Source organism: Tamandua tetradactyla, chromosome 2 (assembly GCF_023851605.1).
Source record: "Tamandua tetradactyla isolate mTamTet1 chromosome 2, mTamTet1.pri, whole genome shotgun sequence".
Classification (NCBI taxonomy): Eukaryota; Metazoa; Chordata; class Mammalia; order Pilosa; family Myrmecophagidae; genus Tamandua; species Tamandua tetradactyla.
Window position 1 is genome coordinate 204,357,265 of NC_135328.1, and position 25,334 is coordinate 204,382,598.

General features: G+C 37.3%; 1 protein-coding gene and 1 pseudogene across 4 annotated transcripts in view; one reads left to right on the top strand and one right to left on the bottom strand.

Moving 5' to 3' along the window:
• The window catches only part of CDC42 (cell division cycle 42), a 113,654-nt gene that overhangs the window by 61,713 nt on the left and 26,607 nt on the right, over positions 1-25,334 (bottom strand). The window lies entirely within an intron of this gene.
• Positions 4,191-6,236, top strand: LOC143674776 (molecular chaperone MKKS pseudogene; annotated as a pseudogene).

Below are 25,334 nucleotides of genomic sequence, written 5' to 3' on the forward strand. Positions count from 1 at the left end.
TTAAGGACATTATGCTGAGCGAAATTAGCCAGAAACAAAAGGACAAATACTGTATGGTCTCACTGATATGAACTGGTATTAGCGAATGAACTTGGACAATGTCAGTTGGTAACAGAGACATCAGGAGATAGAAATACAGTAGATATTGGGTAACTGCAGCTGAAGGGATACAAGTTGTACAACAGGACTGACTGTAAAACTAAAGAAATGGATAGCACAATACTACCCAGCTGTAATACAATAATGTTAGAACACTGAATGAGGCTGCATGTGAGAATGATAGAGGGAGAAGGGCTGGGGGCACAAATGAAATCAGAAGGAAAGACAGACAAAAGACTGGGATGGTATAATCCAGGAATGCGTAGAGTGTATAATGATAGTGACTGTGTTAGTTAGATTCAGTTGTCAACTTGGCCAGGTGAGCATACCTAGTCTTGTTGCTGCAGACATAAGCCAACGGTACGTGAACCTCATCTGTTGCTAATTACATCTGCAGTCGGCTAGGAGGTGTGTCTGCTGCAATGAGTGACGTTTGACTTAATTGGCTGGTGCTTAACTGAGAGAGCGCAATGTAGCACAGCCTAAGCAGCTCGGCATTCCTCATCTCAGCACTCGTAGCTCAGCCCAGGCCTTTGGAGATGCAGAAAGAAGTCACCCCGGGGAAAGCTGGTGGAACTTAGGGCCTGGAGAGAAGACCAGCAGAGACCATCCTGTGCCTTCCTCGTAAGAAAGAACCTCAGTGGAAAGTTAGCTGCCTTTCCTCTGAAGAACTAACAAAATAAATCCCTTTTTATTAAAGCCAATCTGTCTCTGGTGTGTTGCATTCCGGCAGCTAGCAAACTAGAACAGTGACTAAATGTGCAAATTTAAAATTTTTTCTGCATGACGAAGAATAAAGGAACGTCAATAATGCAGGGTGTGGAAAATAGACGGTAATTAATATTTTAAAACTTTAACATATGTGTGAGACAAGCAAAAAATGTTTATATGGCACAAAATTTATATTTTGACTAGTGCATTTCCTAATATAACTTATGTGGACAGCTTAATCAAACACCATTGTACTTGGAACCTAGCATAGGGCATGAGATTTTGTAGGTTTGTCCAGAATGATGCCCAGATAAATCCCAGAACAATTTGAACCAGTGAATAGGGAAGTATTTGCAGAGTCCCCTAAGGGGGAAAGGTGAGAAAGAGGGAAAATTCAACTTCCCCAAGTTGAATTCTTGATATTCTCACAGGCAGTGGGGACAGCCAAAGCAACAGGCCAAGCCTCCAATCTTGGGGTTTTTTCATATGAAACTTAATCCTGCAAAGGATAGGCTAAACCTACTTAAAATTAGGCCTAAGAGTTACCCACAAGAGAACCTCTTCTGTTGCTCCGATGTGGCCTCTCTCTCTTGGCTGACATAACAAGCAAACTCACTGCCCTTCCCTCTCTACGTGGCACATGACTCCAAGAGGAGTGTGTACCCTCCAGCAGCATGGGAAAGAATTCTAGAATGAGCTGGAACTCGGCATCAAGGGACTGAGAAAAGCTAAATGAGACAAAATAAAATGTCAGTGGCTGAGAGCTTCCAGAATCGAGAGGTTACCCTGGAGGTTATTCTTACGCATTAAATAGATATCACCTTGTTAGTCAAGATGTAATGGAGAAGCTGGAGGGAACTGCCTAAAAATGTGGAGCTGTGTTCTGGTGGCCATGTTTCTTGAAGATAACTGTATGATGATATGGCTGTCGCAGTGTGACTGTGAGGTTGTGAGAGTCTTGTGTCTGATGCTCCTTTCGTCTACCTTATGGATGGACAAGTAAAACATATGGATTAAAAATAAATAAACAATAGGGGGGAACAAATGTTAAATTTAGTAGATTGAAATGCTGGTGATCAGTGAAAGGGAGGGGTAAGGAGTATGGTATGTATGAATTTTTTTCTGTCTTATTTTTATTGCTTTTTCTGAATTGATACAGATGTTCTAAGAAAGGATCATGATGATGAATATACAACTACGTGACCAAAAAAAAACTGTTGGCAAAAACTTCAGATCTCAGCTCAAAACCTCCTCACCTCAGAAAGTCCTCCCCTGACCACACTAAACAGATTAACAGCCCCCAGCCTCCTCACTCTCATATTACCCTCCCGTTACCCTGTTTATTTCTTACATAACATACCCACAATCTATAATTATCTTATTTATTTGTTATATTGCCTTAAAGGAGACATTTAAAAAAACGGAAATCTCCACAAAGGCAGGGACTTTAGTCTCTCCTGTATTCTCAGAAGATAGTTGCAATATCTGACACACAGTAAGTACTCAGTCACTTACTGAATAAATGAATTGAGCACTTAGTCATGTTATTTTTATTCACATTTGTGCTTGTGTTTATTCTGATTTTAAGCTCTCTGTGGGAATAACTAGGTTTATGCTTCTTTATCCCACTCCTAAAGCACATAATACAGAACCAAGTATTTATTAAAAGCAAGAAGAAAAATTCAGTGTTTCTTTAAAAACTTAGCTTCTTTTGGCTAAAATAATATGAAAAAAGCACAAGATTTTAGAAGACAAACTCCAATCTTAGCTCCCCCACTCCAATGCGTATGATCCTGGCAAGTTACTTCACTTCTATACCTTAACTTTCTCATCTCTAAAATAACATCTAACTCATAAAAGTTCTATAAACAGAAAAGAGGTAATGTATATAAAGCAACTAGAACAATACCTGACACAAAGTAAATACCTAATATGACCCCTTAATATCCCTGATTAAAACTTGCAGAAACTAAAATGGCTCTATGGTAAAGATCAGAACTACTGCTATCAAATGAACGCATCTAAACACAAGTAAGAGGAAACACACACACAAAAAAATCCTTGTTTCTACTTGATAGGATTATTTGCCAGCCTGATTAAATATTTCTGAAATTCCATACTTTGATCTCAAAAAGTGGTTTAAAAATAAATGTCACACTTCCAGCCAGGATATTCTGAATGTTGCAGAAAGGGCTATATTTTAAGAATCTGTTTTAAGGAGACACAAAATAACATTACTCAATCATCCAACAAGTATTTCTCAAGTCTCCTACATGCATAAGAAAGACAATATAGAGTAGCAGTAAAGAGCATGGGATATCAAGTCGAGCAGTCCCAAGCTCCTATTTCCATTCTTGTGTGACTATGAGCAAACTACGTAACTTCTTCAAACCTCTGTTTCTCCATTTATAAGGTAGACATAATAGTAGTACCAACATCACAGGTTGTTTATGAGAATTAACTGAGTTAATCTGTATACAGCACTTGTCACTTCAATACGAGCTCCTAATCATCATGTTTCATACTTCCTTCAAAGTGCTACATGAGAAGGACCGACGCGGGTTGCCAGAATTAGCGGTGCCTAGGCCTCAGGGCCCTGCTGGCTGCAGCGGCCTCGGGAAGTGCGGCGGCGGATGGGCAGGTGAGGTCGCTGAAACCTTCCAATGGGAACATCGAAGAGAAGCGGGGAGCTTGGAAATTCTTCCCCACCTCAGGAAGGTCGCCACTGTCCTCACGGAAGGGTGCATTCTGTTGCTGAAGCATGAGCTTTCGGAACTTCTGGAGAGACTACAAAGTTTTGGTGGTTATGGTACCGTTAGTTGGACTAATACATTTGGGGTGGCACAGAATCAAAAGCAGCCCTGTTTTCCAAACACCTAGTAAGGACAGTCTTCTTGAGCCAGATAGTCTGGCACTTGCAAGTCCTCAGAAGAGCCATCCCCAAGGAAAATAGCCAGCTTGCCATCATCAGACAAGCAGCTTTGAATCTGATCTTGATATTAAAAGAAGATATGAAAATCAGTTGGATTAAAAAGAGCTGGCTTCTTGTAGCTGGGGTTTCTTTCGTAGGCATCCATCTTGGGACATACATTATACAGAGGACTGCAAAACAGTCTGTAAAATCTCAGTCCAGAAGCAAACCAAAACATATTGAGGAATGAAGTAAAATAAATATTTTGAATTACTAATATGTCATTAAATCATTACATGCCGATTAATTTCATAAGCATGAAGCTATTTTATTTTATAACCATAATGCTACACATTCAGACTTTTATTCTTGAGGAGTAATTTTTTTTAATGTTAAAATCCACAACAATATATGGAAAGTATGGTTTACAAAATAAAAACTGTTTTCACAAGTTACCACTTGAACTAAAATGTCACATTTAGAAGCTAAAAAGCCATCATCGTGTAAAAGTGAACGCTTGACAAGTGAGAGAGTTGGGGCCACACTTTCTCTCTTCAAAGAAATCATAACATCGTGCTATGGCCCTTTGGGGAGGTTGAAGCAGCTGCACAATGGCATTGGAGGCTCTGTGTGCACAACTTCACAGTCGTCAGCCCTGCTCAGCTGCCTTTCAGTTACCCATCCCATACTAAAGATCCTGACAGCTTCAATCAAGAATCAAGTATCAAGCTTCAGTGATTGTGGCTTATTCACAGCCATTCTTTGCTGCAACCTGATTGAAAATGTCCAGAGAATAGGTTTATCACTCACCACTGTCATTAGATTAAATAAGCACCTTTTGACCCTCTGCACCAATTATCTTAAGTCTGAGGTCTGTGGTTGTCGAGTCCCAGTCGACTTCAGTAGTACGCACATCCTTCTTTGTTTGGTGCGCAGCATACTAACAAGTAAATCTGCTTGTATGCTCACCACAAAGGAAATAGATCACATCAGTGCTTTTGATTCTGAGAGCCTTTTTGCTTACAATTCCAGAAAAGTCTGAAGAGCACATTATTTTAGGAAAGAGTATAATTGTACTTCTAAAAGGTCAAAGAGTTATAGATTCCACTTTGTTACCAGGAATACTCAGTGAAATATCAGAAGTTCAGTTGATGAGGATGATACCTATCAAAAGATCAAGTGCCCTTAAGGTGGCACTCTTCTGTGCCTCTTTATCTGGAGACCTTTCTGACACTGGAGAGGGAACTGTGGTGGTCAGTTATGGAGTTTCCCTTGAAAATGCAGTCCTGGACCAGTTGCTTAACCTAGGAAAGCAGCTGCTTAGTGACCATGTAGATCTTGTCATGTGCCAAAAAGTCATACACCCATCATTGAAACAGTTTCTCAGCGCACATCACGTTGTTGCTATAGACAGAGTAGGAGGAGCCCTGATGGAGCCCCTGAAGAAAATGACAGGAACACAGGCTATTGGTTCCCTGAGCTCAGTCTCTCCTAGTAGTTATGGAAGCGTGAAAGATTTGTGCTTTGCAAAATTTGGCTCCAAACATTTTTTTCATCTTGTTCCTGATGAAGTGACTGTCTGCAGTTTGCTTCTCTGCAACAGAAATGACACAGCCTGGGATGAGCTGAAGCTGGTGTGTCAAACAGCACTGCATGTCTTACAGTTAACAATCAAGCAACCATCCGTTTTGTTGGGAGGTGGCTGTACTGAAACCCATTTGGCTGCGTATATCAGACACAAGATTCTTAACTAGCCAGAAAGCATTCTCCAAGATGGTGGATATACTCAGATAGAACTTTAGCTCATTGCGGAAGCATTTTGCAGTGCTCTAGAATCTCTCGCACGCACTTTAGAACATGATGGCGGTGAAATTCTCACTGACATGAAGTATGGACACTTATGGTCAATTCATATTCTCCCTCTGTTGTTAACTGGCCAGATGTGCTTTCAAGATGTGGCTGTGGATTATACAGTAGCCAGGAAGAACTAAGCTGGTCTTTCTTGAGAAGCAGTTGCCATTATTTTGCCCCACAAAACTGCCTTCCACATGAAGCTGCCAACTCAGTTGTCAATTTGACTTTGGACTGCTTTACTGCTAAGCTTAGTGGCCTACAGGTAGCCGTGGAGACAGCCAATTTGATTTTGGATCTTGCATATGTCATTGAAGATAAAAACTAACATAAGAAAATAGCCCATTCCTAGTTTTTATAAAACTAGTCAGGTGTCAAAAAAAAATATTGATTGTATTCATTATCTGAGAATATTCATTTTCTGCCTATTTGGACAGATGATTCATAAAATTATAGATTTACTTATTTAAGGAAAAGTATGATTTTTGGATAGAAATGTCATAGAATAATAAAAATCGGAAACACTGTTATTAAAGATAATGTGATAATCTTAGGGATTCCACAGATAACACTACACAATTGTTCTGAATTGTTATTTTGACATCATTCTAAGAATATACAGAAATAAAAAAAAATTCCTAATCCAAAAAAAAAAAAAAAAAAAGTGCTACATGAAAGCCAGTCATGTATCCTTGAAGACAAAATGTGGTTTTAGATTAGGACATAGTACAAAAGGCAAATTTTTGTTTTCAAAAAAATATCAGGAACAGGACAGTGTAATGGTGTGGCTCAGTGGCAGAATTCTTGCCTGCCATGTTGAAGATCCGGGTTTGATTCCTGGATCTTGCCTATGCAATCAACCAACCAATCAATCAATAATATTTATATATAATTAGTATTATATATTAATGTTTATGATATTTAATTATATCAGGAAGAAACAAGAGCTACATGTTTCCAAATTTAATATGTACACATTCTTTGACCTGCCAATTCCATTTCCAAGACTTCCTCCAAATATGCAGAGTTTACGTACAAGGATATTCACTGCAGCCTTGCTTGTAAAAGACAAGACTGCCTACACATGAACCAAACCAAAGGAATATTTTGCAACTGTTAAAAGGAATGAGTTTAAGTGCTGATATGGAGAATCTCCAAGATAAAGTAAGTTTTTAAAAATCAAGGTGAAGAATATTTATAGCATGCCAACGTAGGTATGTGATCTTTCTTTAATGAAGAGAAGATGTATATATATTCACAGGGACAAAGATACATAAGAAAGTAGTAACATGGCTGCTGCCGAGAAAGGGTTATTAGTGTTTTGGATGAGTGAGAGACTTATTTTTCATATTACCCTTCTGTACTGAAGTTTTCACTATGAGACATTTCCCGTAATTTTAGAAAAACAAAACTATCAAATAAAATGAAAAGGCCTCCAAGCCATTCAATAATTAAGAAAAACTTTATCAGTAAAACTAAGGTCTAGCAGCCTAACAAATCCTGATAACTACCAAAATCCTTGATCTATTTCATGACCATCTAGAGTATTTTAAGAGCCATAAAAATATTCACATCCTCTGACTCAAATTCCATTTCAGATCATTTATACAAAGGAAAATATTTAATCAAATATTTTAGTTTCCCAGCTGCTAAAACAAATATCATACAGCAGATTGGCTTAATTACAAGAATTTACTGGCTCATGGTTTCAAAGACTAGGATAGAAGGATGCTTTCTGCTGGGGGTGGTTTCTTGTGGCTGGTTGGCAATCTTTGGGGTTCTTGGCTTTTCTGTAACATGGCAATGCACATGTTGACATCTTCTCCTTTCTCTTGCAGGTTCTGTTGACTTCCAGCTTCTTCCTGCTCCCCATGGCTTCTTTTCCCGTGCTCAATTTTCTTTGCTTATAAGGGCTTCAGCCATATTTAATTAAGGCCCAGCCTCATTCAATTTGGGACACACCTTTAACTAATAACATCTTCAAAGATCCTATTTACAAACAGGTTGGGACATGAACATACGCCTTTTGTGGGGGATATAATTCAATCCCCAACATCAAGAAACACTGGAATGCTGTAACACTGAAACACTGCAACAGAAAAATGATTAACAAAACACCACAGGATGAAATGCTATACATATTAAAAATAGTTGTGAAAGGGTACACCAGAGGAATAGAAGGGGGAACTATGATGTTTACATACAACAGACTACTGAAAAACTGCAAGGAGGAATAAAGTTGTGAGGGATGCAACTAGGAACTAAGTACATGAACCTAAGGACAGTATATTGAGTAACATGCCAGAACTAAAAAGACAAATATTATGTCTCAACTCATATGGATTAACTATAATAAACAAACTCAGAGAACTGAAGTTGAGGGCATGGGTTATCTATAAGGTTGTGGCCTGTTGCAAAGGATTCTAGACTGTAAGCTCTTACAGCAGTCACATATATTTAGGAGTTGTAACTATTATTTCTAAATTCTGAGATACTGAGCTATTTGCATATAACCGGCTTGTTTCTGAAACTTCGGGTATTTATATGACATCTGAGACTGAGTTAGAGCACTGAAGCTATAAAAGTCAGCATTACCCTGTTCAGCAACTGTTAAAAAAGATGAAAAAGTGGACAGACTTTGTCTAGAGATATGAATGGAACTGATCTGGGTAAGACTAAGGTAAATCAGAATACTGGGTAAAGGATGATCTGGCCCGTTTCAAACTTCAACCTCTGTTTGAGATCAAAGGGAGAGAGGTTCATTTGGTGCAAAATTTATATTTTGGTAGCATATCATCTAACTTAACTTGTATGGTCGGTTTACTTGGATACCATAATTACATGGCATCTTGAATAGGGTGTGAGATCTTGTTGGTTTGTACCAATTAACGTGATGCCCCAAAAGATCCCAGAGTAATTCGGGCAGAGGATAAAACCTCACTGCCCTCTCCCCTCAGTGGGACATGATTCCCAGGGCTGTAAATCTCCCTGGCAACGTAGGACCTGACTCCCAGGAATGAGCTAGGACCCAGGATCATCAGAATGAGGAAGCCTTCTTGACCAAAATGGGGAAGAGAGAAATGAGACAAAGTGTCAGTGGTTGAGAGATTTCAAACAAAGTTGAGGTTATCCCAAAGGTTATTCTTACACAATATACAGATATCCTTTTTTAGTTTATGGTGTATTGGAGTGGCTGGAGGGAAGTACCTGAAATTGTTGAACTGTGTTCCAGTAGCCATGTTTCTTGAAGATGATTATAACTGATACAGCTTTTACAATGTGACTGCATGATTGTGAAAACTTTGTGTCTGATGCTCCTTTTATCCAGCGTATGGACAGATGAGTAAAAATAATAACAATAAGGATAAAAAATAAATAACTAAAAAGGAGAGATAAAATTGAATAGATTGAAATATAGTAAGTCAATGAGAGGGAGGGATAATGGGTGTGGGAGATACCAGTTCTTTTTTTTTCTTTTATTTCTTTTTCTGGAATGATGCAAATATTCTAAAAATGATCATGGTGACAAATACATAACTATGTGATGATACTGCGAACCACTGATTATATAATATGGTTGGACTGTACATGTGTGGATATTTCTCAATTAAAATATTTTTTTTAAAAAGTTGTGATGACTACCACCATGGTAACATATTTAATACTATTAAGAACATGCATTTCACTGTTATATAAAAAATTTAGTTGTACTGATAGGGGAAAAAATAGACATGCACAGAGTTTAACAGTAGATTTGCTGGTGTGTGTACTGGCTAAGGAACCAGGCCCAAGGGCTAACAGATCCTATCCAACCTTCACTGCATCAGGGTACAAGTTAGGACTTAAAACATCTGTTTCAGTAGGCTTCTATTCTTCCAAGAAACAACTCAACTATAAAGGTCAGCAAAATGTTTAAATGTCTATTATAGCACTATACTGAGTAAGATAGGAGCACTGCCTTCAAAGGCCTTCAAAACATAATTTACTTCAATGTCTGCTCTGTACTAAACACCACCCTACATAGCCTGACATACATTACCTCATATTCTTTACTGGTTATATACAGAAAAAACAAACACAATTGTAGTAGTCCCAGATAACTAAAAAATTACACCATAAACCACAAGTGCCACAGGCTATCAAAAGAATAATAAATATGGGAGCATGATATGGGAGAACATGAAAATAAATCTCCTCTTAGAAGGAATATGAGAAGAAAGGATACAAAGAATGCCAGGTTGCCAAGTGGAAGTACAAAACACAAAACAAAACAGCGAAATGAATTCAGGTCATACAGACTCCGCAAACTAGGCAGAAGAGTTTTCATTTAACCTGGGTGGGGAACAGAAAGTTACTGTTTATTTCTTATCCGTAAACAAGTTTTTTAGGAATATCAATCTTGTACTTATTTATATGGTGGATCATTAAAGGTAACTAACTACACATTAAAGTCAGAAAACTCAGCTAAGAATCTTCTGCAACAACCCAAGACTTAAAGGATCTTCTCTAGGGTAGTGGCATGGAAAGAGAAGAAATAGGTGACATGTTTTGGGGTGGGGAGGGGACTTGTTTGTTTAAACAAGGGTTAAACTATGAGGATTTTTTTTTTTTTTTTTAGTTTGGGAAATTAGAGAATAGGTTTGTACTACTGAGAAATGAAGAACTAGAAGAAATCTTAAGAACAGGCTACTATGTTCTTAAAGCATTTGTTAGAAAACATGAAAAGTCTTTACATTTAGCCATAAGTCTGTTAAGGATGAAATGTGCTAGCCCATATCAAGAAATCCTACATACAAGCATGCACTTGCAACATAAGTCACTACCCTGTATGACCTAAACACATACTGTAAAATGAGTGACAACACCAATGTTTACAGCAGCATTAAATGATTGTTAAGAGGTGGAAATAGCCCAAACATCCATCAATGGATGAGTGGCTAAACAAGCTGCGGTGTGTGTGGATGGAATATTACGATGGAATATTACACAGCTGTGAGACAAAATCAAGTCATGAAGCATGTAACAACATGGGTGAACCTTGAGGACATTATGCTGAGTGAAATCAGCCAGAAACAAAAGGACAAATACTGTGTGATCTCACTAATATGAACTAACATTAATGAGCAAACTTGGAGAATTGAAGTTAAGAACACAGGATATTAGGAGATAGAAACAGGTAGAGATTGGGCAATTGGTGTTGAAGGAATATAGATTATACAACAGGACTGATTGTAAAATTTCAGAAATGGATAGCACAATACTACCTGATTATAGCACAATAATATAAGTACACTGAAAGAAGTTGAATGTGAGTATGACTGAGGGAGAAGGGCTGGGGACATGTATGAAACTAGAAGGAAAGATAGAGAATAAAGACTTAGATGGTAAAATTTGGGAATGCCTGGAGTGGACAATGAGGGTGAGTAAATACACAAATAAAAAAACATTTTTGCATGAGGGAGAACAAATGTCAACATTACAGGATATTGAAAATGGATGGTATACAGGAAAAAGTGCAGTCAATGCAAGCTTGGGTCTACAGTCAACAGTAACATTGTACTATGCTTCCACCGAATGTAACAAAAGCATTAAGCCAAATCTAAATGTCAACAGGTGGGGGGCAGGGTATGGATTCTTTGTGGAGAAAAAAAAAAAGTCTTCTTCATATACATTATGGTGGCAAAGGCATGTCTATACACTTCAGTTGAACTGAATGGTGTGTGAATAAAACTATTTAAAAATAAACAGAGAGCGGGCCACGGTGGCTCAGTGGCAGAGTTCTCGCCTGCCATGCCACAGACCCGGGTTCACTTCCCGGTGCCTGCCCACATAATAAAAAAGAAAAAAAGAACAGAGAGAAACAAGCGTTAGAGAAGATGCAGAGAAAGAGACGTACCTATTCACTGTTGGTAGGTAAACTGAAAGGTGCAATCCCTAGGAGGGCAGTGTGGTGGGTTCCACAGAAACCTAGGGGTGGGGTTGTCATATGATCCCAAAACACTGTTGCTCAGTATATACCTGGAGAAAGTGAAACGGTGTGGGGAATGGACACGTGCACACATCTGTACACTGGTGTTTCGCAATGGATGGAGATGGCCTAAGGGTACAACAACGAGGAATGGAAGGGGGAACTACGGTGTATACATACAACATACTACTGAGGGGCTGCAAGAAGGAATGAAGTTCTAAGGCATGCAACTAGGTGTATGAACCTTAAGGACTTTTCTTGAATAAAATGTCAAACATAAAAGGCAAATATTATCATGTCTCAATCATATGGACTAACTATAATATAAATACTCAGTGAAATGAAGTTGAGAACATGGGTTATCATGTTGGGGCCTATTATAAAGGATCCTAGATTGTAAGCTCTTAGTGCAGTCACATATATTCAGGAGTTGTAACTGTTATTTCAAAATTCTGAGATAATGAGGTGTTTGTATATAACCTGGTCACTCCCAGAAACTTCGGGTATTTATGTAACAGCTGAGACTCAGAGTTAGAGCTCTGAAGCTAAGACAGTCAGTACTATCCCACACAGGAACTGCTCAAAAGCTGAAAGAGTGATCACACTTCAATTAGAATATGAGTGAAGCTGATCTGGATAGGACTAAGGTAAATCAGAACACAGAGTAAAGGATGATCTCATCCATATTTTAAAACTTCAATTGCTGTGTGAGACCAAAGGTAAAGATGATTATTTGGTATAAAATTTATATTTTGGTAGTATATTACCTAACTTAACTTCTATGGGTAGTTTAGTTGAACAACATAAGTATGTGGAATCTCGAATAGGGCGTGAGATTTTGTTGGTTTGTCCAGGTTAGTATGATGCCTTGATACATCCCAGAGTAATCTGGGCAGTGAACGAAGAAGTACTTGCAAAGTCCCCTTGGGGGACTGGGGAGAAAGCAGCAAATATTCAAATTCCCCGTTTGGAGAACTTCTGATACTCTCACAAGCAGTGGGGACAACCAAATCAATAATAGGCTGAGTCCTCAATCTTGGGGTTCACCCCTATGAAACTTATTCCTGCAAAAGAGAAGCTAAGCCTACTTAGAGAAACTCTTTTGTTGCTCAGACGTGGCCTTTCTCTCAGCCAACACGGCAAGCAAATTCACTGCCTTCCCCCTCCCAGGAGTATAAACCTCCCTGGCAACGTGGGACAGAGATCCTAGGGTAAACTGGGACTCAACATTAAAGGACTGAAAAAACCTTCTTGACCAAAGGGGAGAAGAGAGGAATGAGACAAAGTGTCAGTGGCTAAGAGATTTCAAACAGAGTCAAGAGGTTATCGTGGAGTTATTCTTACATATATAGATAACCCCTCTTTAGTTTAAGGTGTATTAGAGAGGCTAGAGGAAGTGCCTGAAACTGTAGAGCTGTGTTCCACTAGCCATGTTTCCTGAAGATGACTGTATGATGATATAGCTTTCACAATGTGACTGTGTGATTATGAAAACCTTTTGTCTGATGCTCCTCTTACCTAGGGTATGGACAGATGAGTAAAACATACGGATTAAAAATAAATAATACGGGCAATAAATGTTGAAATGAATTGAGTAGACTGAAATACTAGTGATCAATCTTACCACTAGAGTGGTAAGGGGTACAAAAAGGAAAACGGGGAACAAAGGTTAAAATACATTGGGTAGATGGAAATAATAGCAGTCAATGAGAGGGAAGGGTGAGGGGTATGGTATGTATGAGGTTTTTTTTTATTATTATTTCTTCTTCTGGAGTGATGCAAACATTCTTAAAATGATCATGGTGATGAATATACAACTATGTGATGATTTTGTGAGCCACTGATTGTACACCATGTATGGAATGCATGTATGTAAAGTTTAGTCAATTAAAAAAAAGTGTAATAAACTAAGAACGAAATGAGGGACACTGACACTAGCACTTTGAAAGGTTACCAGGCTAGGTGTCAACTATAAAGCAAGACACGATTATTTAGACTTCCTTTGTCATCTGATAAGCCAGAAGTACCTACATTCAGAGTCTCATACAATCTTAGTCTTACAAAACACAAGCAATTTTTTAAAACGGCAAGATAAGACAAGATTACTAAGATTCTGAGTCAAAGATGGGGAAAGATATACCATGAGAACCCTAAGCCAAAGAAAACTGAGACAGCATCAAGCAAATCCCACCAGGAAGATTTGAAACAGGAAGCAAAACAATCCCCAGGTGTAAGGAGAGATGCTTAAAAAAAAGTAGAAGCAGGGAAGCAGGTTGGAATTTTCGGGTCAGCCCGGCTGGTAAAGTCTTCTACAGAAGCATTCAACGATATACTTCATGAAATAATTCCAGGAAAAATTAAGAAATAGTATAATATTTGTATCAAAATCTATGTCAATGTGGTACAGTTGGTATGATAGATGGTTCAGCTTGACTGTACAGCAGTTAACAGTATACCCCTAACCACTAAACCCTCTATTCATTAAAAGAAATCAAGAGAAACAGAACAATGAAGACAATTATAAAGAATCTAAAAAATAATCAGTATTAAGATGGCAACAAAACTTCCCTTTCAAGCACACTATGAAATTAAGAACACCACTGTTCTAGTTAGTAAGGTGCCAAAATGCAATATTCCAGAATTGAAAACAGCTTTTAAAAGGGGGAATTTATTAAGCTGCAAGTTTATAGTTCTAAGGCCGTGAAAATATTCAAATTAAAGCAAGGTTATGAAAATGCCCAATTTAAGGCACCCAGGGAAAGGTACCTTGGTTCAAGAAGGCCGATGATGTTAAAGATTTCTCTCTCAGCTGGAAAGGCACATGGCAACATCTGCTAGCTTTGTCTCCTCACTTCATAAGTCTTCTTCAATGGCTTCCCTGGGGCTCTGTCTGTTCTGGTGGCTGTCGGTTCTGGTGGCTCTAAAGCTTTTTCCAAAATGGTTCCCTCTTAGAGGGCTCCAGTAAGCAACCCTACCTTGAATGGGTGGAGACATCGCTCCATGGAAACCATCTAATCAAAAGTTACCACCCACAACTGGGTGGGTCACATCTCCATGGAAAACAATCAAAAAGATACCACCCAGCAATATTGAAAGAGGATTAAAGGACATGGCTCTTTTGAGGTACACAACAGATTCAGCCCAGCACAACCACTCACTATCAAGGCACAAATTTCTACCTTGACTATCAATTATTTCTACAAAAACCATTCACATACACAATATTTTAGATAACTAATTTCCTATAACAGTACACCAAATGCATCATGGAATAATTTCCTTAATGTCTATTTCTTAAGATTACATACAAAATTAAGCCAAATGTAATAATTAAAAGTCATGACAGTTATTGTTTCCTCTACCTGGAACTGGAATGCTGTTGCCTGCATGGCTCACTCAGTCATCTCCCCTACAGGACTTTGCTCCAATGTCATTTTCTGAGCAATCACTTTTGACCACCCTATTTAAAACTGCAACCCAAGTTCTACCAGGCTCTGAAGCACTTCACTCCACCTCACCCATATCTTCCTCCTCTTCATCTTTCTCCACTTATCTTTATCTCACACACTAAAATGTAAACTTCATGTGTTTTCTGGTATAGACCAAGAGTCGTTTTGGTCTATTTTATTCATTGCTATATCCCCAACCTAAGCACTCAGAGCAGTGACTACCACAGAACAGGAACGCAAAAGAATTTTTTAATTAATAAATTAATAAGATAACATGGTTAAAAGAAACAAGTCAAATTCCTTGTTGGCTGGACTCAGTGTGGAGTGAGCCTCACTCTAGACTCCTAAATCCTCTCCTATCACTATGCGGATAAAGAACAAAAAAGAAATTAATTGGTATTCTTCTGAAAAGAAAAATCCTTTTCCTAACGTATAGGTCAAATTAACAACCTGAACTAACTAGAGCAGCCAATCCAGTATCATTTTCAGGAGATAAATAAAAACTCAGTATCATCATGAGCATCATTCTATTCTGAGAATACACAATTTTATTGAAAAGCCAGCAAAAAAAAGACATTCTCCTAGAAAAAGCAGGATATCAAAAAAAAATGTGTATCACATTCTGTTTACAACTGTATCCGAGTGAAATAGTTAATGTAACCAACCTTATACTCAGAAGTTTTATAATTAAAACATGACATGTCTCTAATTTTGGAACAATTCACTTATATTTAAATCAATTAAAGTCATATATAATGAACTTAAAGAATTCCATAATTGCCATAGACATCTCCAGAATTTAGGTCTTCACAAAATTCTCAGCCATTAATTAGCTCTATTTTAAAAACTGCTTCTACTGTATTCAGTTATAAATGTTTCTTTTAAAAATTTGCAAAGAATTACCTCTTCTAATCTTCAGAAAAGCAAAAAGAGAAACAGGTTTACATTTACAAGTACAAATAAATGATGTTGATATCTCCAACTGAAAGTAGCACAGGTTAAAAATCTAACTTCTGTTAGATTTTTTTGGTCATATCTGTCCAAGATATGACAATCTTTACCCTTCACTCAATTACCAAAAAAACTATTTTTTTTTAAGAATTCCGCCCCACCTGCGTCCTTAATCCCAAACATGATATATAAATGTATGCCTTTCCCGATTTCTTCATCTTCCTTGAGTAACTGGTAACACAGATGTAATATAAGTGAAATGATCTTTCACATCCCCAGTTCTGGTTATATTAAGAATTCAGATTACTGCCACAAGCTTCCAAAAAAACTTCTCATGTATGTGAATAACTGTTAAGAAAAAAAAACTTCATCACAATAACAGATTTCTCTGAACCTTTAATAAGGTTTAAGAATTCCCAAGAAGGGACCATAATTAATAGGGCTCCCAATTTACTTGATACACAGCCCCCTATGGAAACATTTCGCAGGTACTCTAAAACACACCAAACAACAGAGGCATCACTATAAAAAAATTATTCCCTACTCCCACCTCTACTGGTTTATAAACTATTAGAATGAGCAAACATTCCTTTGATGAACAGAGCAAATATATATCATGACCTAAAATAAATTTCATTACGCTTATATTTTAGGACTATTATTTGAACACTTTCTGAGACAAATGAGAATATCAGATACTTACTTAAACCCTACTGATACTGATAGGAACTAACCTCTTTTTCTCTAGTTGTCTGATAAATGAAAATTTACATTTTAAAATCTAATAAGCCATTTTAAAAAATCTTACTATTAATCTTAAACCCCACAATAAAAATGTGATTTTTCTGGGAAGGTAATGAGTAAACAGATGATTTAATTTCATTTCGGAAGGAATTCTAAAATTGAGCTCTTCTCAAACAGCATTCAGCTAGTGAAACAAATACCAGCAGCTATAGTGAAGGTGAATTATAATCCCTGAAATCACATATAATAATTCTTTCTATCAAGAAACTTTCCTTTTACTTCCCACTCCACTTCATTTGCTTCTAAACATTTTAAAACAAACAAGAAAAAAAAAGTATCTAATTCCTGAACTGCCCACCAACCAACCAAATAGACTATAGCTGAAGTCTTGCATATGCTTCTCTGGAATTTATCCTCTTATCTCACACACCTTAACACTAAATAATTAACACAGTACTCTCTATTCCACCTCTGTCTTTCCTTCTGGTTTCATCTGTCCCTCATTGGATCTGTTCTCTGACAACCTCTTCTTTTCCACAAGGAGTAGCAGTGATAATCCTTTTAGCTCAAACGGACGGCTAAGGATTCAAATCGCCCCATGTTACCACAAGTATGCCTGAGACATTATTCCCCTCAGCCCTCCTGGTATTTGGGGTCTGCAGTGCCTCCAGGCAGCCAAGAACAGCCTTATCCATTTACCCAAGTGTGGCTTGATTTCTAAAGGGTTAGGAAATACACTCTAGAGTACATACTGCACAGGGATAGTGTTGGTGATTTCTCCTTGTACCAAATAGTTTAAGAAAAACAAAAAAAGAAAAAGATGAGAGAAATAAATCATCTAGTCCTTGAAAAACAGCAACAATTTTTTTCAGGATGGCAGCTAAATGAGACTAGATTTTAGTTAATAACATTTCCTTTTGAGATTAGAAGTATTTTAGCAAAGAATGAAAAAACATTTAACTAGCTAAATACCAACCATATATTTCACCTAAGTTTTCATAAACAATTATATGAATTATCCTAAACATGTACTTAAATCATTCCTGTTCATAACTACTAGTTTTCATTAAAATGCCATTTGACTTCAAATGTGTAATTCACATACTAAACTAGAATTTAAGATTTAGTTACTACTAACTCCGCAGTAGCACTTCAGTAACTGAACAAGCTCCTAATAAGCACAGATGAGGCAATGCTACACATAAGATAAGAAACATTCTCAGTCAAGAAACTATAACTAATTCCTTTAAAACCTTCAGATTCATTCACAGATTGTGATCCCTGCAATAAGTGCTGACACACAGTTTAAGAGAGACCAGATTATACTTAAGAAACGGGAAAAAACAAATAACAATAATACAATGTACATAACACTGTTAGTGAAATTCCTTAAAGCTATCACTCTAGCAGCCCTGAACAGGGTGCTTCAAACGAATATACACAAAAATCACAGGGGCATCTTATTAAAATGGAGATTTCTGGTGCAGTAGTTCTGCAGATGGGCCTGAGAGTTCTAATGAGCTCCCAGGTGATGCTTATGCTGCTGGTACAGAGACAACACACTGCATACTTGATACCCTACACCCTCGCTTCTGACACTGGAAAAAAAAAATAACAGATAAAATTTAAAGGAAGCAACAATCCCCCTTGATCTTAAATTTTTTTATGATTTCATAGTAAGATTTAATCAGGGAGGGATGGGAAAAAAAATATGGAACTATTCAACTTTACCATTAAGGAATCCCCATGATACGGTGTCAAACATTAGGGACACCGAAATCAATTGGTCAAACCGTGATCTTTTTTTTTTTTAATAATAGTACCAATAGCTTTATTTATTGAATTTTATCTATGTTCCAGACATTATGCTTAGACTTTTTAAAAATTTTTTTATCTTTTTTCTATTTTTTAATTTTTTAACTTTTTTTAAAAATATAACACCCATTAACTTATGATCATTTTGTATTACATAATCAGTAATTCACAATATCACACAGTTGCATATTCACCACCATGATCATTTCTTAGAATATTTGCATCAATTCAGAAAAAGAAATAAAAAGAAAACAGAAAAAAATTCATACATACCATATCCCTTACTCCTCCCTTTCACTGATCACTAGGATTTCAATCTAAATTTAACATTTGTTTCCCCCATTATTTATTTATTTTTAATCCATATGTTTTACTCATCTGTCCATAAAGTAGATAAAAGAAGCATCACACACAAGGTTTTCACAATCACACAGTCACATTGCAAAAGCTATATCATTATACAATCATCTTCAAGAAATATGGCTACTGGAACACAGCTCTACATTTTCAGGCAGTTTCCTCCAGCCTCTCCATTATATCTTGACTAACAAGGTGATATCTATTTAATGTGTAAGAGTAACCTCCAGGATAACCTCCGACCCTGTTTGCAATTTCTCAGCCGTTGAAACATTATTTTGTCTCATTCAACTCTTCCCCCTTTTGGTCGAGAAAGTTTTCTCAATCCCTTGATGCTGCGTCTCAGCTCATTCTAGGATTTCTGTCCCACGTTGCCAGGAAGGTCCACACCCCTGGGAGTCATGTCCCATGTAGACAGGGGGAGGGTGGTGAGTTTGCTTGTTGTGTTGGCTGGAGAGAGAGGTCACATCTGAGCAACAAAAGAGGTACTCTTGGTGGTGACTCTTAGGCCTAATTTTAAGTAGGCTTGACCTATCCTTTGTGGGGTTAAGTTTCATATGAACAAACCCCAAGATTGGGGGTTCAGCCTATTGCTTTGGATGTCCCCACTGCTTGTGAGAATATCAAGAATTCAACCTGGGGAAGCTGAATTTTCGCCCTTTTTCATCATTCCCCAAAGGGAACTTTGCAAATACTTTTTTATTCCTGTTCAAACCACTCTGGGATTTATCGGGACATCACTCTGGACAAACCAACAAAATCTCATGCCCTACTCAAGTTCAATGTACTTATCGTGTTCACTTAAGCTGTCTACATAAGTTATATTAGGAAATCAAGCCCTTGATCTTGAGGCTTACTCCTGCGAAGCTTATGTAGGTAGCAGAGAAGCTTAGCCTACCTATAGGTATGCCTAAGAGTTACTTCTGGAGGACCTCTCTGGTGGCTCAGATGTAGCCTCACTCTCTCTAAGTCCAACTATGTAAGTGAAATCATTGCCCTACCCCCTACGTGGGACATGACATCCAGAGATGAAAGTCTCCCTGGCAACGCAGGACATAACTTCCAGGGATGAGTGAGGCCCTGGCACCGTGGGATCAACAATTACATACTAACCAAAAGGGGGGAAAGAAGTATAACTAATAAAGCAGCAGTGGCTGAGAAAGTTCAAAGAGGCGAAAGGCTACTCTGGAGGTCACTCATACACAAGCTTCAGTTAGATTATTTCTACCTATCATAATTTGCCAATCCCCAACCAAAACCATTCCGCCAATCCTAAAGAACACCCATGGCAATATATAAGATTCTACAGAGGTCCCATGCACTAGGGTAACTTTCCAGAAACTACAACCTCTAGATGGGTCTCTGGAACAGTTAAGTCCTGAAACCTAGAGGACCCAGTCTCTCTAGAACATCAGCTAGTTTCATCTTCCTACCCCATATTAGTGACAAACCCTTCCAACATGAAAAAGTTAGAATGGCCATAGCCCAAATACTCCTAATGAGTGAGACAGAAAGATCAAAGGAAATGGTGAAGTTATACAGAGAAAGTAGGGTTTAACTAACAAATATGAGTGCTGAATCATTAAATTGATATTTCTTTTAGAATCCAGTATCTTAGAGCAGCTGAAAGTAAAACCCATACCAAACTCTGAAATTTGTTGTACAAACTATTGTGCTGTGCTCTGAAACTTATTACTTTTTTGTATATATATTACTTTTCACACAAAAAAATTTTTTAAGTAGATTGTGATGAAAAATATTTATTCCTTCTAGCCTCCTATTTTCTGGAGCAGCTAGAAAGAAAAGTCTCAGAGGATTGTATAGTAGCCCATGACAAACCCTGGGATCTGTTCTGTAACTACTTTTTGAAGAGCGCTTTGAAAGCTATTGCTTTTTTCTTTCTTTGTTTTGTGTATGATAATATTATGCAATTAAAAAGTTTAAAAAGTAAAAACATATCTAAAAAAAGATTTAATCTGGGGAGGGATGGTTAATAAAATGTTAGTGTTTGGGGGGAATGAAAATAGCTCCTCAAGGTTCTCGTTGTGATAATAAGAACAAACACCTATACGGCACTTTGTGCTGGTGAACTGTCTTAAGCTCTTCACTGCACACATATTAACTGATTAAATTCCCATAACACTGTACAGTGGGTACTACTCATTTTACAGAAGTGAAATTTGTTGTCACACAGAGTTGCTTAAAGTGAGTTGCTTAAATTGCTGAAGATCATAAAGTTAATAAATGGCAGAACCAGAATCTGAACTCAGATGATCTGGTTCTAGAGTCTACACTTCTAGCTACTACAGTAAGCTGTACATCTCTCAAGAACAAACAGGAGCAGAGATGCTCAACTTCACTTTTAGGGAAATGCAAACTGAAACCAAAATGAGATATCATCTCGCATCTACTAGAATGGCACTATTAAAAAAAAAAAACTTAAGTGTTGGAGAAAATGTGAAGTAATAAGAACTCTCACTTACTGCTGGTAGGAATGTAAGATGGTGCACTGCTGTGGAAGACAGTTTGGCAATTCCTCAGGAAGCTAAGTATAGAACTGCCTTATGACCTGCAATCCCACTACTGGATATATACCCAGAACTGAAAAGCAGGGACGCAGAAATTTGCACACCAATGTTCACAGCTGCATTATTCACAACAGCCAAAAGATGGAAGCAACCCGAGTATCCATCAACTGACGAAAAACAAAATGTGGTATATTCATACAATGGAATATTATTCAGTGTAAGAAGGAATGAAGTTCTGAAGCATGTGTGACAACATGGATGAACCCTGAGACATTAGGTTGGATGAACTAAGCCAGACACAAAAGGACAAATACTCTCCGATCTCACTAATACAAACCAATCATAACAAGCAAACACACAGAGTTAAAATCTAGAATACAGGTTATGAAGAGATAGAATGAGGGTAGAAAATGGAGAGCTGATAACTGTATTTGTACAGAATTTTTAATTAGGTTGACTGTAATATTTGGAAATGGATAGAAGTGATGGTAGCATACTACTGTAAGTGTAGTTAACAGTGCTGAATTATGTGTGTAATTGTGGTTGAAAAGAGAAGTTTAGGTTCATATATGTCACTAAAAGGAAAGCTGGAGGATAAAACATGGGACTGTATAACATAGTGAACACTATTTAGGCAATGACTGTGGCTAATAGCACAAACATAAGAACATTCTTTCCTGAACTAGAACTGTATGCAACTATCACAAGGTGTCATTTAATAGAGTGCTGCATGGAAAAAAATGCACCTAATGCAAACTATGGACTATAATTAACAGTAATATTTTAATTTTCTTTCATCAACTGTAACAAAGGTCCCACACCAATGCTAAGTGTCAATAAAGGGGCGGTGGTGTATAAGAGGTATGGGGTTTTTCTTTTAGGAGTAAAGAAAATGTTCTAAAATTGTGATGATGAATTCACAACCTTGTGATTACACCATGACCCAACTTCGGATGGATTATATGGTATGTGAATATAACTCAATAAAATTACTTTAAAAAAAAGAGAAACACAGCAGAAGAATTAAAACAGCAAATGTTAATAAATGGCTTACTTTTGGAGAAAAGGATGCAACTGTTAAAATGAACAGAGAAAGCAACTAAACCTACTCAGGTTCTCTTCAGGTAACAGAGCACCTAGAAACGTTAATGCTTAGTGCACACCATGACTTAATACATCACGCTTTGCTATATGGGAAACTATTCTGGACTTCTGCATAATAGCTAATGCCAAATATTAGCAGACAAAATTTTTTTCTAAAACTGAAAGGAAGGACACCTGGTTTCAGTTCATGGAATAAGCAATTTGAAAATCAAAGTCCCAGGGGCAACAAATGAAGAAATTTGGCATACAGGACTTATAACAGCAGCAGTATCATATATAGCTGAAATAGCAAGTAATGATAATCACTTTAGCAAAAATATTTTGAAATGAAAAGAGGAGTAACTAAAAGTAGAAACTGTTAAGGGACAAAGCATAAAATGATTAGAAATTTGATACTGGAGATCAGAGGGGAAGAAGTGGCAAAAAATAATAAGCTGCCTTTGCAAACACAGAATTAAATAGGAATAATTTGGGGCAGAAAAGACAACTAGTCATTAGAAAAGATCTGCTAAGTGATGATAAACTGTCCAGAGAGCAAAGCTTCAGGTGATTACTGAACTAAAAAAAGTTTTACGGTCAAGCAAGGATAAATTAGTAACCAAAATGAGCCTATATACTGATATGGCTGACCAAGTACAGGAAACAGGCCCATGTGGAATTTGGAGAGAGGGAAAAATATTAACTCTCAGACAACATCAAATTCATTCCTTTGAGAAATATTTCTTGAGATTTACCATGTGTCTGGTACTATTCTAGGTGCTAGGGATTCAGGGTGACCACACTAGGCCAAAACCTCTGCCATCTTGGAACTTACAGTCTGGTGGGGGAAACCCACAAAAAAAAAAAAAATGAAGAAGGTATTATCATGAAAGGCTAGATGGAGCCATTTACAAATAGATGGATATAGAGATCCATATTTGGGAGATTAAGTTAATGCAATAGTCACTCCCCTCCCCCTCACGGGAAGTCCAATAGTCTTAAGTATCCTCCTCACACTCAAAAAATAAAAATAAAAAAAAAACTACACACCCTAAAACAGCAAAGAAATGAATTTAGAAATGTTTTAATAAACAAAGATATACTTTTTTACTTCCAAGAATATCTGCCAATACTTCTCTGACAAGCATAGTAAATTGTATTTCAAAGTTTTCCAGTGTGACAGTTCTTGGAGCCAAACATTTTACTAGTATAACTACTTTTAAATAACTAGAAAGGCTTTTCTAATAGCCAAAAAAAATTACAAATGGAAAAAGCATCTTAATAAAGGAAAACAAACCTTTAAGTTATAGAAAAATTCAAGATTGGTCTTGGAGGAATTTTACTGATGTTTGATTTAATCCCTCTGACTACTCTAGGCTATAACACCTGCCTTGGATTCCTAAAAACTGAAGTCTAACTGAGCACAGGTGTTAGCTATTATATAAAAATATTTTAAATGTAAAAAGATACATCACTTGTCAAGTCTTCAGGAAACAACTGGAAAAGAGCTCCTTTTAAAAACTCAGCTAATTACCAACTCTTTGTCTCAGCCTAAAAACTGTAAATTCAAATCATTCTGCTATAATTCTAAAGAAACAACATAAACTGATACATTTGCTTAAATGTCTTTACTATAGAAGACTCAAGAAATAAGGCAACAAAAGTGTTCTATTTTATATTCCAAAAACAAGATACCACTTTAAGGCAAATAAATGTATTATTTCAGAAGATCCAAGTTCCACATTTATACAATCATCTACTAACATACATACCACAAAAAGTTGATTTAAACCTACCATTTCTTTACTGTTCCTTAAAACAAGCAATCTGTTCTCTCTATACAAATGAAAAACAACAGAAAAATACTTGTTCCAACATGAACTACCCACATAACAATGCATTTGGATCTCACTGGCTTTACAATGCTAACATTTTTCTGTGCCACTGTACTCCACAGTCAAGGAAAAATATAAAATTTAGGATGTGCCTAACATTCTAGAGAACAAAAATTGTGATCCCAAAAGTCTGAATTTATCACTTAGTTTTTTTATTAAAACTTCCAAATTCGTTTTCAATTACAAAACTTAAGTACCTAGGGGCAAAGATTAACCTAAGTGTAAAATGAAATGATTCTCTTTTCACCACACCCTTGCCACAAAAAGTGCATGTGAGCAACTTAGGTAGGTACTCTGCATCAATAAATCAGCTAGGATAAAACAATCATGTGGGAAAATCATTTTTGGGCCAAAATAATGCTCCCACAAATAAGTTCACTTTCCTCAGGTACTGTCAAGGGGACCTTTAATTATCTACGCAACCATCTGTAGGTGAGGTTTTAAACTTTTCTGCAGCTGCATCTGGGGCGGCCGTGAACCCAAGTAACAGGATTTCAAATTATCACCTCTGAGTAAGATGCGTTGGAAGCGGGCAGTACAAGCCACTAGGTGGACAGACTGAAGCTGCGAAATGCTGTCTTAATTTGGTGAGTCCCTGACTTTTAGGAGTTAAAACTCTCGCCCCTTACATTGCGATGACGTAATCTTCCACCGTGCATTTCTCTTGGACTTAAAGGGGAGTTAAAAAAATAAACGAACAAAGAAAATTTCCCCCTAGCAAGAGGAATTAGGCAAGCAGCTGAACGACAGTTTCGGAAGGTGGTTAGGTAACTCCCACAAAGGGAAGTTTCAGCTGATTAAGCGGGGAAAGGGTTGGATGTTCGAAAGGCAAACGTAAAGGATAGTAGGAACTCAACCTAAGGCAGGAAAAAGGACAGTGGAGAAAAAGGGACCAGATGCACCACCGGGCTGAGAGGTTGCGAAGGAAAACGTCCCATTAGCAAAGACGGCCAGAGCCAGCAGGTTGCCCCC